General features: G+C 42.8%; 1 protein-coding gene across 1 annotated transcript in view; it reads left to right on the forward strand.

The window, feature by feature from the left end:
* Positions 1–12,228, forward strand: part of TMEM132B (transmembrane protein 132B) — a 158,085-nt gene that overhangs the window by 81,904 nt on the left and 63,953 nt on the right. The gene's annotated exons all lie outside the window — the stretch shown is intronic.

The raw sequence follows: 12,228 nt of genomic DNA on the forward strand, positions 1-12,228 counted from the left end.
GAGTAAAATCTACACCAAAGCTTGGCAATGCCTCAAAACATGCCCTGGAATAAGGCAGATTATGATGGGAATGTAGACTTCTTAGGAGGCTTCAGAACCAGAGATCTGCCAGGGCAAGCCAAGGTGGATCTCCTGGGGCAGCTAACCAGTGGCCTTCCAAATATTGTGATCTGACAACTCTCATTGCCACCAGAGAGCCCAGTGGGTTGCCAATTCTGTACTTCTGCTAAAAAAAACCTCCTACCTGGATGCATCCATGATATTGATTTGCCAGGTGTTGAACTGGGCTTGTGGGAGATTTGACTCTTCTTACGCTTTCGACGTGACCTTAAAAAAAGGAAAAGATGCACACTGCTAACGATTCAGCCCCTCTGGATTGTGGTGCTTTATGTTAACACCTGGTGGTCTGATCTTAATGGTGTTCCTGGAGGAACAGGTGGTTGGGTTAATTTGAACCCTTTCTAATGTTTGGCTGGAGGTATGTTCTGCACACCCCTTGCGCAAGATGACTTTTCCGTTCGACGTGAGGCCAAACGTCTCTTTCTCCCAGTAAATAAAAGTTTTTCTGCAGGTTTTTGAGAGTATCAAATCTGCAACCTCCGGCCCAAATAATTTAGGAGAATTGCCTGTGTAAACACACAATTAAAAGCAATTTTCCCCAGCCTCCTGATTATGTTGATTTTGGGGTTTTGGCACACCTGGCTTTTTCCAGCTCATGTGATTCCATTGCTTGAGTGATAAACAACTGTGTCCCCGTGCATAATGTGACAGATTCAAATAAAAATGACAAGCATGGCAAAAAATAAAATAGCACTAGGGAGCTCTTGGTTATCAAATATCTAGAGCAGTGTTTCTCAACCTTGACAACTTTAAGATGGGCAGACTTCAGCTCTCAGAATTCCCCAGCCAGCCATGGGAGAGATTTGTCTGCTACTTCCAAATCAGTTAGCTCTGGTTTTGAAACTTATGAGCCATGTCATTCTTTCTTCTGCTTTTGTTCTTTGGGTTCGAAAAGAATGATGGGGATGTAGATTTCTCAGGAGGCTTCAGAACCTGAGGAGATCTGCCAGGCCGAGCCAAGGTGGATCTCCTGGGGCACCTAACTGGTGGCCTTCCAAATATTGTGAGATGACTACTCTCATTACTGCCAGACAGCCCAGTGGGTTGTCAGGGACGATGGGAATCATTGTCCCACCACATCTGGAAGACCACCTCATTACTTACTCCCTACAGGAAGAGAAAGGAGCAAGTGTTTAGAAAAAGACACATTTCATAACTTTCTTTCATTCATACCGCTGCGCAGCTGAGAACTGCTACTTTGAATGGATTAAGTTGGAACAAATAGCAGTTTTTCAAGGAGGGCATTTCAAAGCTTGATTGCCCTTTGTTAACTGAAGTAGCTTTCATTGGTGGCAATAACTCTGTGCAAGGGGGTGGGGGGAAGAGAATTCAAGAGCCTTAAGGAAATCCCTTCTCCCAGCGATAGCCCTTCAATTTCTTTGTGATTTGGAAGTAGGTGAAGGTTCCCCTCTTGGGTTGAAGATCTTTTCCTCATTATGTCTGCAGTTTAAAATTAGGGGGTTTCAAGTTCAATTCCTGGTGTGTTCAAGTAGGGCTGAGAAATGCCAATCCCAAACTATGGAACGTCACCAGTTCTGGACTAGATTTGCCATGCTCTGATTCAGTACAAGGCTGCTTCCTATGCCCCCAAATCTGTCAAGTCAGTCTTTCATGCCCTACTCAGATTATTATCTGCAACTGGAATTTAGGGCTGGACTAATCTCCACATTTTAACCAAGAGCTCCCTCAAAACTCAACCCTCTACTTTGCATCATTGATGCCTTGCATCACTGACCACCACTTCCCTTATTTTTTGGCTTTCGCTCACCCCTTTTAAATGTTCAGCACTGCTCCGAGCCATCAAAAGTTGCTTATCCTTGGCATGAACCTTTCCTTTTAGGCCAGAAGAGATGCAAAAGAGTCTGTCCTTCCTTCCTTCCTTCCTTCCTTCCTTCCTTCCTTCCTTCCTTCCTTCCTTCCTTCCTTCCTTCCTTCCTTCCTTCCTTCCTTCTTTTTTAAAAGATAGGGAACTTTTAAGAGCAGGTCTGAGCAATCGATGACAACCTTATTCCCATTCAAGAGCACTCTGACTCTGGTTGTTTCAGTGATGCACAGTCCCATCAACGTAATAGATTTTGTATACAATCACACAGGGAAAGTCTGTAACTCTTGGTTAAGAGGCTGTGCTGGGAAACCATTACACACAGAAATAGCTCAGGTGGGATTTGAGCATTCCCTCCAGGGTTTGGTGAGAAGCAAAGGACTCGTTTGGTTTTACTGTAGAAGGCAGGCCTAGAATGAACAGGGGGAAAGGGTAAGGAAGGCAGTTTGGGGAAAACATCTGGAGAACCTTTGGGTGGAAAGACCTCTTTGAAAGGGAAAGAGGATGGCTCTGGAATCAATGGGGTCCCTTTCCCTGGAGATTTTTTAGCTGAGGTCAGACTATCAGGATGGTGGACGGTGGGGTTCTTTCTGAATAAAAGGTGGTATGGTGTGAAGGAAACTCAAATTGTGCAGCAAAAAAAGTAGACTTTCCATCAAGTCAAGTTTGACCCTGGTGTCTTCATCCTTACTGTGGAGGTCACTCCTTCAAATACGAACCCGATCAAGATGCTCCTTAGCTTCAGAATCCAGACAAGGTCAGCCAGATACTGCCAAGCAGCCCCCACCCTGACGTGAAGCCCCACCATTTCCCAGCCTAACTACTGCACTTGTCAAGGTTGTGGTGAGATTAACATAAGATAACATAACTGCCAGTGTGAGTAGAATGGCAGGATGTGTCTTGAAAACATGAACTGTGTGGGATCTTTCTGGCAGTAGTATTTTCACCCCAATAAACAGGTCATAGAAGAATCAGCTTGCATGTATTTTCCTGTTAACTAAACAAAGAGTTGCTACCTTTCCCTCTCTCTTATTACCTGATAGATCAGATCACAACATTGTCAATTTTCCAGCGTAGCTTCCATTGCTACAAGCCATTGTGGCTCTTATACACAGATGCAGCAGAAAGCGATTTAAAATGTCGTGAGCAGTCAAATGATTTGGGAAAGAACTAATTAGCCACGTTGAAAGAGTGACAATATTTACCTCTCTGCTGTCCACAGAGCCAAAGAAATATTCCCCCCACCCACTCTTTCTCTCTCTTTTTGCCTTTTAATCTGCAGAGATTTATTATGGCCAAAAAATTAAATGCCACCTACAAGAGAACTCAATGTTGGACATTCCATAATCACATTGAACTGTAAAGTGTACCCTAATCATTTACTATGGTTGAGTAAATTAAATTCCTGTGCAAGGGAAAGAAAAACCTGCAAAGAGGGGAGAGCATAATAAAATTGGGGATGAAAGGTGAAGTGCAACAGAAAAAGGCAACTGCACAAGAATGACACAGAAAAAGGCAATTTGGGTCTTAACTCGTTTTACTCAGAAATAACCCTTACCTCTGGATTTGCTTCCAAGGAATGAAGAAACGTTCAAGCTGAGCAAACGAGGCTCTTGCCAAATTGGGCATCTGAGATGGGATGCATAATGGGGCTTTGAATGTGAAGAGTGGATGGAGCGCCCGTCTGAAATCTCTGAACTTCTCTTCCCAGGATCACGCTGCAGAGGCAGTGGTGTGATGGCAGAAAACGATGCAGCTGCTTTAAGAGGATTGCAGATGGAGACCAAGCAGCCTTGCATGCTCCAAAGGACCGTTTTTGCCTTTGAATTTTGCAGGGCTGCATGCCTGCCCTTTCCTGATTCTCATAGAACATTTCAGACCTCAAACATGGCTACCAAACTGCGTTGATTCAGAAGAACCGTGTCCTTTGTTTTTAAAGCTTGAGGGGGCCTGAACCTTTTAAGAATGCATCTCCCTTCATGTTCCTTCTAAGAGGCTATAGATTCCTTGCCTAACAAATATGCATGAATCTCTAAGGAATAGGGTCTCTAAGGAATAGGGTCTTTTCAGTTGTAGCACCTAGAACGTAATGGAGATTTACCTGGCTCTAAGCTTGCTTGTTCTTAGTGATCTTTTGCTGTCATCGTTCAGAAAAACAGTTTAGTTTGGCTGTTTGTTCTCTATCTGGTTTGGTATTTTTTTTTCCTTATAATTGGTATCCGTCTTGATGTTTAACCTTGCCATGTTTAAGTTTCTGCCATTAAATGAAACCTGTCCACTGTTGACTATGTATCATCTGTATTGTTCTTATTTGATTTTTAGTTTCTGTTGTGGAAGCTGTTCTGCTGCCTTTAAAGGGAGTGGGCCCCAGCTCCTTTTCTCCTCATTTTTAATCATTGGCAACAAGAAGCGTAAAGCCACCCTGAAAATGTGGATTGCAGGCTTAGCGGTGGTAGGTTGCTTCTTGACATTGCAAATTTCAGACTACACCCCTGGGGCACGGTGCAATTATTTACTTTGCTAAATAACACAGCGCAGCTACTGGTTTAATTACAGCAGTTTAGGAGTGAAATAGAATTGCTACAATGTTAGCGTCAGCGCATTGCTTTTAATGAGCTTTTGCAAATGCACACTTTTGTAATATTGGCTAATGTGTCTTTTGTTTTTAAATCATCTTTGCAAATTAGCTAGGGTGGCGAGGACAATGAACATTGCTGGAGCGGTACCAGTGAAATAATGTGGAAAGTGTACGTGATGTGGTCTCCTGTCCCTCCACCACTTTCTCTCTCCCCCCTCCCTCTGAAAAAAAACACAAATCAACAAAGTGATGATAAAATCATACCATAGCGAGCTAGTTAAGATTGTTTTACGTATTTTGGCCCTGAGCCAGCTTTTTTGCTTCCTCCTTGAAGATCCAGCGGTAGCAAAGAAAGAAAGAAAGAAAGAAAGAAAGAAAGAAAGAAAGAAAGAAAGAAAGAAAGAAAGGAGGGAGGGAGGGAGGGAGGGAGGAAGGAAGGAAGGAAGGAAGGAAGGAAGGAGAAAGAAAGAAAGAAAGGAAAGAAAGAAAGAAAGAAAGAAAGAAAGAAAGAAAGAAAGAAAGAAAGAAAGGGAGGGAGGGAGGGAGGGAGGAAGGAAGGAAGGAAGGAAGGAAGGAAGGAAGGAAGGAAGGAAGGAAGGAAGGAAAGAAAAAGAAAGAAAGAAAGAAGGGAGGGAGGGAGGAAGGAAGGAAGGACGGAAGGAAGGAAGGAAAAGAAAGAAAGAAAGAAAGAAAGAGAGGGAGGGAGGGAGGGAGGAAGGAAGGAAGGAAGGAAGGAAGGAAGGAAAAAGAAAGAAAGAAAGAAAGAAAGAAAGAAAGAAGGGAGGGAGGAAGGAAGGAAGGAAGGAAGGAAGGAAAAAGAAAGAAAGAAAGAAGGAAGGAAGGAAGGAAGGAAGGGAAGAAAGAAAGAAAGAAAGAAAGAAAGAAAGAAAGAAAGAAAGAAAGAAAAGAAAAAAGAAAAAAAGGCACCAGCAGCTTTTTTTTGGGGGGGGGTGCTGCTTATATGGAATGTGTTGCTTCTTCAGTGAATCATGGAGAAAACAAGAAAACCTTTGGGGTCTCATTCATTCTCTTACTATCGACTAGGGCTAGCGTCAGACTCACAGACCCTAAAATCAACTCCACAGGAAGACCAGAACTACACTTCCTTGAGATGGGCTATAACAACAGAATCTTGCAAGTCTGGCTGTGTTGTGCCTCCTCTTATACGATAATCCAGTGCATTAGGGGTGTATCTGCCTGAGTGCCTTCCAAATATTATTTGGTTTCCCAGAACTTAAAGAATGCTTCGTCCCCCTTTGCCTAGATAACGGTTCTTGCTTATTTCTGTCAAGGTCATCTGCTTTGCTCTCTCTATCAGTGCTTCTCAACCTTGGCAACTTAAAGATGTGTGGACTTCATCTCCCAGAATTCCCCAGCCAGCATGGCTGGCTGGGGAATTCTGGGAGTTGGTCTACACATCTTCAAGTTGCCAAGGTTGAGAAACACTGCTCTACAGCTTGTCCAAAGATTTGCCATCAAGCCAGTTCCCTTTCCTCTCCTTCTCTTCCGTAGTAACTAACGTTCCAGACCATGCACTGCCTCTCTACACGGAGATTCGTTTTACTTTCTGGACAGATTCCTTTATTTCATAGGCTCCGTTGATTCCCTCCGCTCCATCTGAAAAAATAATATATGAAAGAACCAGGTTTCTAAGCCTCCTGACTATAAAGGAAGACCTGAATAACGTGCTTGTAATTTGTAATAAAATAAATGCTTTTCATTTTATTGGTTTGCTTTGGGTTAAGTCTTTGAATTTGTGTCAGTTATCAAGTCAATGCCCCTTTCTTATTTTAGTGATACACTAGAACAGAGCCATGGCGACCGAACGCCACTATGGGATGAAAACAGAAACTCATGTCCTGCTTCGGCTATTGTGTTCCTCCGGAGTGGGCAAGAAACAGCGTTCCATTAAGCGCTTTACTGTCAATTTGTTGATAAATGACCTTATCAAAAGCCTTGTCATAGCGGAATAAATTAAATTAATTGTTACGGCTAAACAAAAGGGCCCATTTTCTCAGGTTATAAAAACTAAAGGGAATATGATCTAATAATGTCGCCCTTATTTTTAGTTCTGATATGTAAATGAAACACATTAAGTGAATAGCAAAATGATTCATAACCCTCCTTAGACGGAGGATAATAAATGTGTACTAGAGGGTTTGATTTGCTTGTTTTTCCCTTTGGTTTGGAAAAATTGATATAATTAGAAAGCTGTTAATGCGTCTTTTCTCCCCCTCCCCCCTCCCAAATGAACAAGCCACAAGAGGCCTCTTTTTCATAATAATTAAAGTTACAGGATAATATTTTTATTGTCCTAAATATTGGGTTTGATAGATTCATTTTTAATTTAGTGTAAACATCTGCTAGTTCAATGCACTGGAAAAGAAAGATCCCCTTAAGGCAAGGGTGGTGGTGGAGTGGGTTTGAGAAAGCTACAGGAGTTCTGCGTCTTCTACAATTGTCTTCCCTAATTTTATATTCTCCAGATATTTTGGGCATCAGCTGTCATCCCTGACCATAAATGACAGATGTTGCATCCAGAAACATCTGGAAGACTCTGGTTAGGATGAAGTGTTTTGTTTGCTGATTTGGGAGTAAGCTCCGCTGAACTGAATAAGATTGAAAACTATATGATTGATCCAAGAGACATACAAATTAATTTTAGGTTGAGAATCTTCAGAATTTGGCCCAATTTAGGAGAAGGGGTTTGGGGAAAAAAGGCAACAAAGGTCAAACCCTTTTTTCTTTACTGATATGTGGTGGGATATGGCTTGATGACTGAGGCCAGAAAAGATATCCATGTTCTCTCAACTCTTTCATTAGTGTCGGTTATTTTCTGCAATATTGGAATCTTCTCCATTGCTGATATAAAAAGGATCAGGTAGTAATGACACAGAAGATCCATGGGTGATGTCTTGCTCCACTGTAGCTTCCAAATTCAACAACAGTGGTGAGTTGCTGGAGGAAGCAAACCTAGAACCCATAGGTTCAAGGCCATGGATAGCTTTTATGGGCAGCAACCAGAGAAGCAGATTTCGGTTTCAGGACCGAGGACAGCAACAGTGCAACCAAAACAAAGACTTGTTGCTCCAGCATGGGGCAATGATAGAGCTTTATAGACTGATTAGAAGAACCCTCCCATTAGTTTCTCTCCTTCTGTATCTTTTTGTTTTCTTAAAGATCCAGGGCTCTTTGGTGTAGTCTTTGACTTCTTCATGATGAGAGAAGATCTTGGTGGAGACTGCTTTGGGACAGATTTCTCATCTGTTCCTCTCCATGTGGGAACAACCGACGTGGTTTGAAAATTGCGCAGCTTCCTGCTCCTGCCCTCAGAATACTGATAAATATTATTTTAATCTGTCTGTTGTGCATGTACACATGTATAACCTTTTGCACGCAGCGATTATAGGGATATTTGGACTGAAGAAATGAAAACCTCTCCCCTTCCTGCTGTTCCATGCTGGAGCTGTGAAGGTCTGAGCATCAGATGATTTAGTGGTGTAGAAAGTAAGCTGTTTTTCAATCCAGCTGTCCCTTTCAATGCTTCAACATTCTAGGTCCCCTCTGCTCCTTCATTCATTTAGCTTACTCAACCATTTCTTTCCATATTTAGTTCTGAAGGACTTCTTGATCAGCCTGCAGGTTTGCCTAAGTAAACCACGGTGTAGTTTATTTTCTTGGTTCCCCTTTCTGCACTCAATGTGTCTCTGTCAATAAACAAAAACCAGCATCACAGAGCCCTGCGCGCCCTGGGAGATGCAGCCGCGTTTGCTGCCACCTCATTTAGATGGCCAGAAAACACAGGCTGGTTTCTGTGGCATGTCAAGATGCCCTGCCTTTTTCAATCTGTGCAGCACAGGGCAGGGGGGAGCAATTTTCCACTTTGCCACTAATGGAGGAGAGGTGATTGTTTAGTTTAGTACAAGCAAAGGCAAATAAATTCAGAGTAATATGCTCTCACTACAAAGTAGTGCCCTTGGATGTTTCTAGCTGCACTGATTTGGATTTTATCATCATGTTTCAAGCTCTTGGCTTTAGAATGGACAGCTGGTGCAGAGAGACTAACAAATTGTCCAAAATGATTGATCTAGCTGAATTTTCATGACTTTTGCTTTTTTGGGTGGGGTGGGGGGAGAAGAAAGATCCTCTCTCGTACCCTTCTTGGCTCCTTCTCCACCTCATTTCTCCTCCACCTTCTCTTTTGCTAAATTGTCCACTTCTCTTCTTTGAAAGATGGCATGACCCATGCCATTGGGCTGACTGTATCATTGCAGACAATCATAGTAAGTAACACTGAGGTCAGATGAAGCTGAGGTCAATGGTGGCAAAGATGAAGAAGGCATGTTAGGCCAAGAAGTAGAAGTACGAGTCCACTAGCAACATAAATGTTTCCCTAAGGGGAAGTAACACGTCTTTCCCATTGTGCTTGATACCTGGTGACTTCATGGTGGATTAGAAATGGGTAACCTTCAAAGAAAACTCTGAGATCCACCAACCTGAGACAGAGAACCGGTGTGATGTAGTGGTTAAGATGGTGGACGAGGACCCAAGTTCATGTCCACCTGCAGCCATGAAATGTTACTGGATAACTTTGGGCCTCTCAGCCCAGCCTATTTCCTTGAGTTGTGGGGAAAAACATAGAGAAGAGACTGCTATATGTGACTCTTGGAAGAAAGGCAGAATACCAATCTAACAAACAAAATAAATGACTGAGTTCTGGAATAAGCAATTCATGGTCCTTCAGGGCTCCAGTCCACACTAGGTTATCCCCAGAATTCCTTATTTTAGCATTTAATGTAATGTTATTGTTATTACTATCAGAGTTGCGAAAAGCTTTTGTTTAGAGATTCAGTGGCAATTCATTTGACTCTACAGATGAAATGTATTTTAGAAAATAGTAGAACAATCAAGTCAGATCATCAAACCAAATGCCTTTGTATGGATTTAGACCCTTTGGTGCCTGCTTTCTGGAATCCTTTCAGAAATATAAATCAAATCAACCCAAGCTGACGATTCAGCTCAGAAGTCTGAATCAAACTGGATCAATCCAATAAACCAGTCAAATAGAATCAGGATTGATTCACAGCTGGGAGTCAGAAGTCTTTTGCCTCTTTGCGTACTCCCTCAACCAGGGCCCAGATACGTTTCCTAGAAAAAAGGGAAACATCTGATCTTGGAAGAATGGAATGAAGCTAGCTGGCTGTGAATAGGGGAGGATTTGGTTCAATGTTGGTTAGCACCCCAAAGACATTTCTCGGGTGAGAAGCAGGAAAGGGAAACCAGGCGACGGTTTGAACAGAACTCTAGTTCTCACCAACGCAGAAAAGGAGAGAAAAGTTGTTCACTGCAGCAATCGAAACAGTTTTGTGGTTCCTAAACATTGACGTTTCATTTATTTTAGCTTTCAATCACCATTTTCAAAATGTATATCCAGGTCAGGAATCCTATTTTCCCCGTAATGCCCCGGGACATACACGACTGCTCGGGAAGCCTGCGTTACAGATTATATAAATGGAACCCAAGTGTAATCTTTCTTTGTGTCACCGAGAACACTTTCTCGACATGAGCTGGTGGCTAGAGGATTCTTTATGGGCTTATATCTTAATAGCTTCTTTTAAGCCCTTCTTTTAGATGGGTGAGCGATGAACAGGGTAAGGGGAGGAGGAGGAAGAAAGAGCTGGATGATAAATAAGAGGTTGCAAGTTAGTGTCACTTAGGAAATGAGCAGCTGGGCAGGAGTGTAAATTTAGGAGACAAAGGGTCATATTATTGGTAAATAGGAGCTTCATCTAAATGCACTGATTTATTTGCGAGTGGCAAATGGGTTGGGGTGTACCAATTCCTCGAAGCTATTAGAATTCTGAATTGGTCTTGGCTTGGAGAATTTGTGCCTGAGATGATCCTCTTAAGGGAAGTGAAACCACAAAGCTTTGGCGTTTATCTCTGTTCCCCCTTACGACCTTGGCTCCCCGTCTGTACAAGGATGGGGGGAGAAGAAATGGTGGCGATCGAGGAACGAGGTGGCGCCTTGTCTCACGGCAAGCGGACGGAACAGATGCGTCGTTGTCTGCAAGCGCTCCACCAGAAAGAATCCCCCTTTGAGATCTGCTATGACTCCCCAGCCCTGTGCAGAGGATTCTGGGAAAGTGGCGAGGATGTTTCCTGGCCTCCTTGAGGTTGGTCGTAAATTGAGGAAGGCAATTTATTTATTAAACTTTATTTTTAGATACTGCTAGCATTTCTACGTTGCTCCAGCCCGACCGGTTTTGAGCATTCGTCCAGCGGTCTCCGTTCATGGATGCCGACCAGGGCTATTTTTCAGCAATCCTTATCCAGCGTGTATTGACTGTTTGGCTCTGAAGACTCTAGGATAAGTTAGAAAAAGACTGCCTGTTTCCTTATGGCATCGTCTGAAAATTAAAGAGCTGGTTTGCACTGCAGTGCAATAAATTTCAAAGGCTGTTTTGCTAGCCACCAGCATTTTAATTTAAAAAAATGTCCACTAGACCTCACCTGGGGTGGAGGAATGCCAGCCCTCCCAGAAAAAAAAAGGCTACCTATATCGTTAATCAACTTGTTTTCTGCAATGCCCAGATATGCAAAAATCACCCCCTGTACTGCTCTCAGTACTGGGGGGAAAAATCCATGCAATGACTTTATGTGAATGGGATTCTGATATAATACTAATTCACACCTGGCTGCTATTCAAAATCTTTTGGACACCTCTGAGTTGACTTTGGCAATGACATCCTTGCACTGGTGAGAGCTGAGGATGGTGCACACATCTTGTAGGCTTGCAAGTGTAGAAACACTCCCCCACCCCACCCCATTTTTCCTGGCTTATACAACTGTCCCTGGAACCCTGTTTTTGGGCCTAGCGGCCATTTTGCTTGCCTGTCGACTAAGCCAAAATTCCAGATCTCTCTCTTCCTCGTACACAACTTCTCCCTCAGTACATAAGCAACAGTGCCTGAGGTTAGATTTGATTAGAATCTAATGCTGCCATTCCTGCCATTAATTATGTTTCTGTCAATGTTCACACTCCAAAAACCACTTTGCAAAAGTGGTTGGCTAAAAAATCACCCTGGATTAAAACTTGACATGCAATATTCCACTTAGGAGAGGTCATATTTCTTCTGGATTCCGTCTCTATCCACAAGAAGCATTAGCAAGGCTCAGATAGTCGGAGGGCGAAGTCTGGGGTGCAAATGAAAGGCTTTAGGGATGCATTAGTTGAAGAGCTCAACTCCTTGGGTAGAGTTGATTTCCGCTAAAATCACTGGGATTTGGGGTTGGCTCCAATTCAATCAAATATTTATTTCTTGAAGGTCTGTGACTCTGAACGGTCACAGTGGATCAAAGACCATGGAGAGAACTTCCATTATTTGCAACATGACACTAAATATAAGAGTGTATCTCAATCAGACAATCTGAAGTTTTCCCTGAAACCAGAGCTACACTGAAATTCAGTGATTTCAACCAGTTTCTGGACCTCCGCTTTGCATTACTTTCCCATTAAGCTCACTAGTGCCAAAATATATAGTGATCATGCTTTGCAGTATCTTTCATGGCTATACTGATATGAAAACAGGCTGATTTCCTGACATTTGAACATTGCTTATTTCCCCAAGCAGAAGAAGGAGCTGCTGCTTAAAAAGCAGTTTGCTTATCATGGCCTTGGTTTTGTGAAAGTCTGCTCCTTCAGATG

This window comes from Python bivittatus, unplaced genomic scaffold (genome assembly GCF_059951505.1).
Source record: "Python bivittatus isolate LINGU-HERP-01145 unplaced genomic scaffold, Pbiv_v1 ctg000100_np1212, whole genome shotgun sequence".
NCBI lineage: Eukaryota > Metazoa > Chordata > Lepidosauria > Squamata > Pythonidae > Python > Python bivittatus.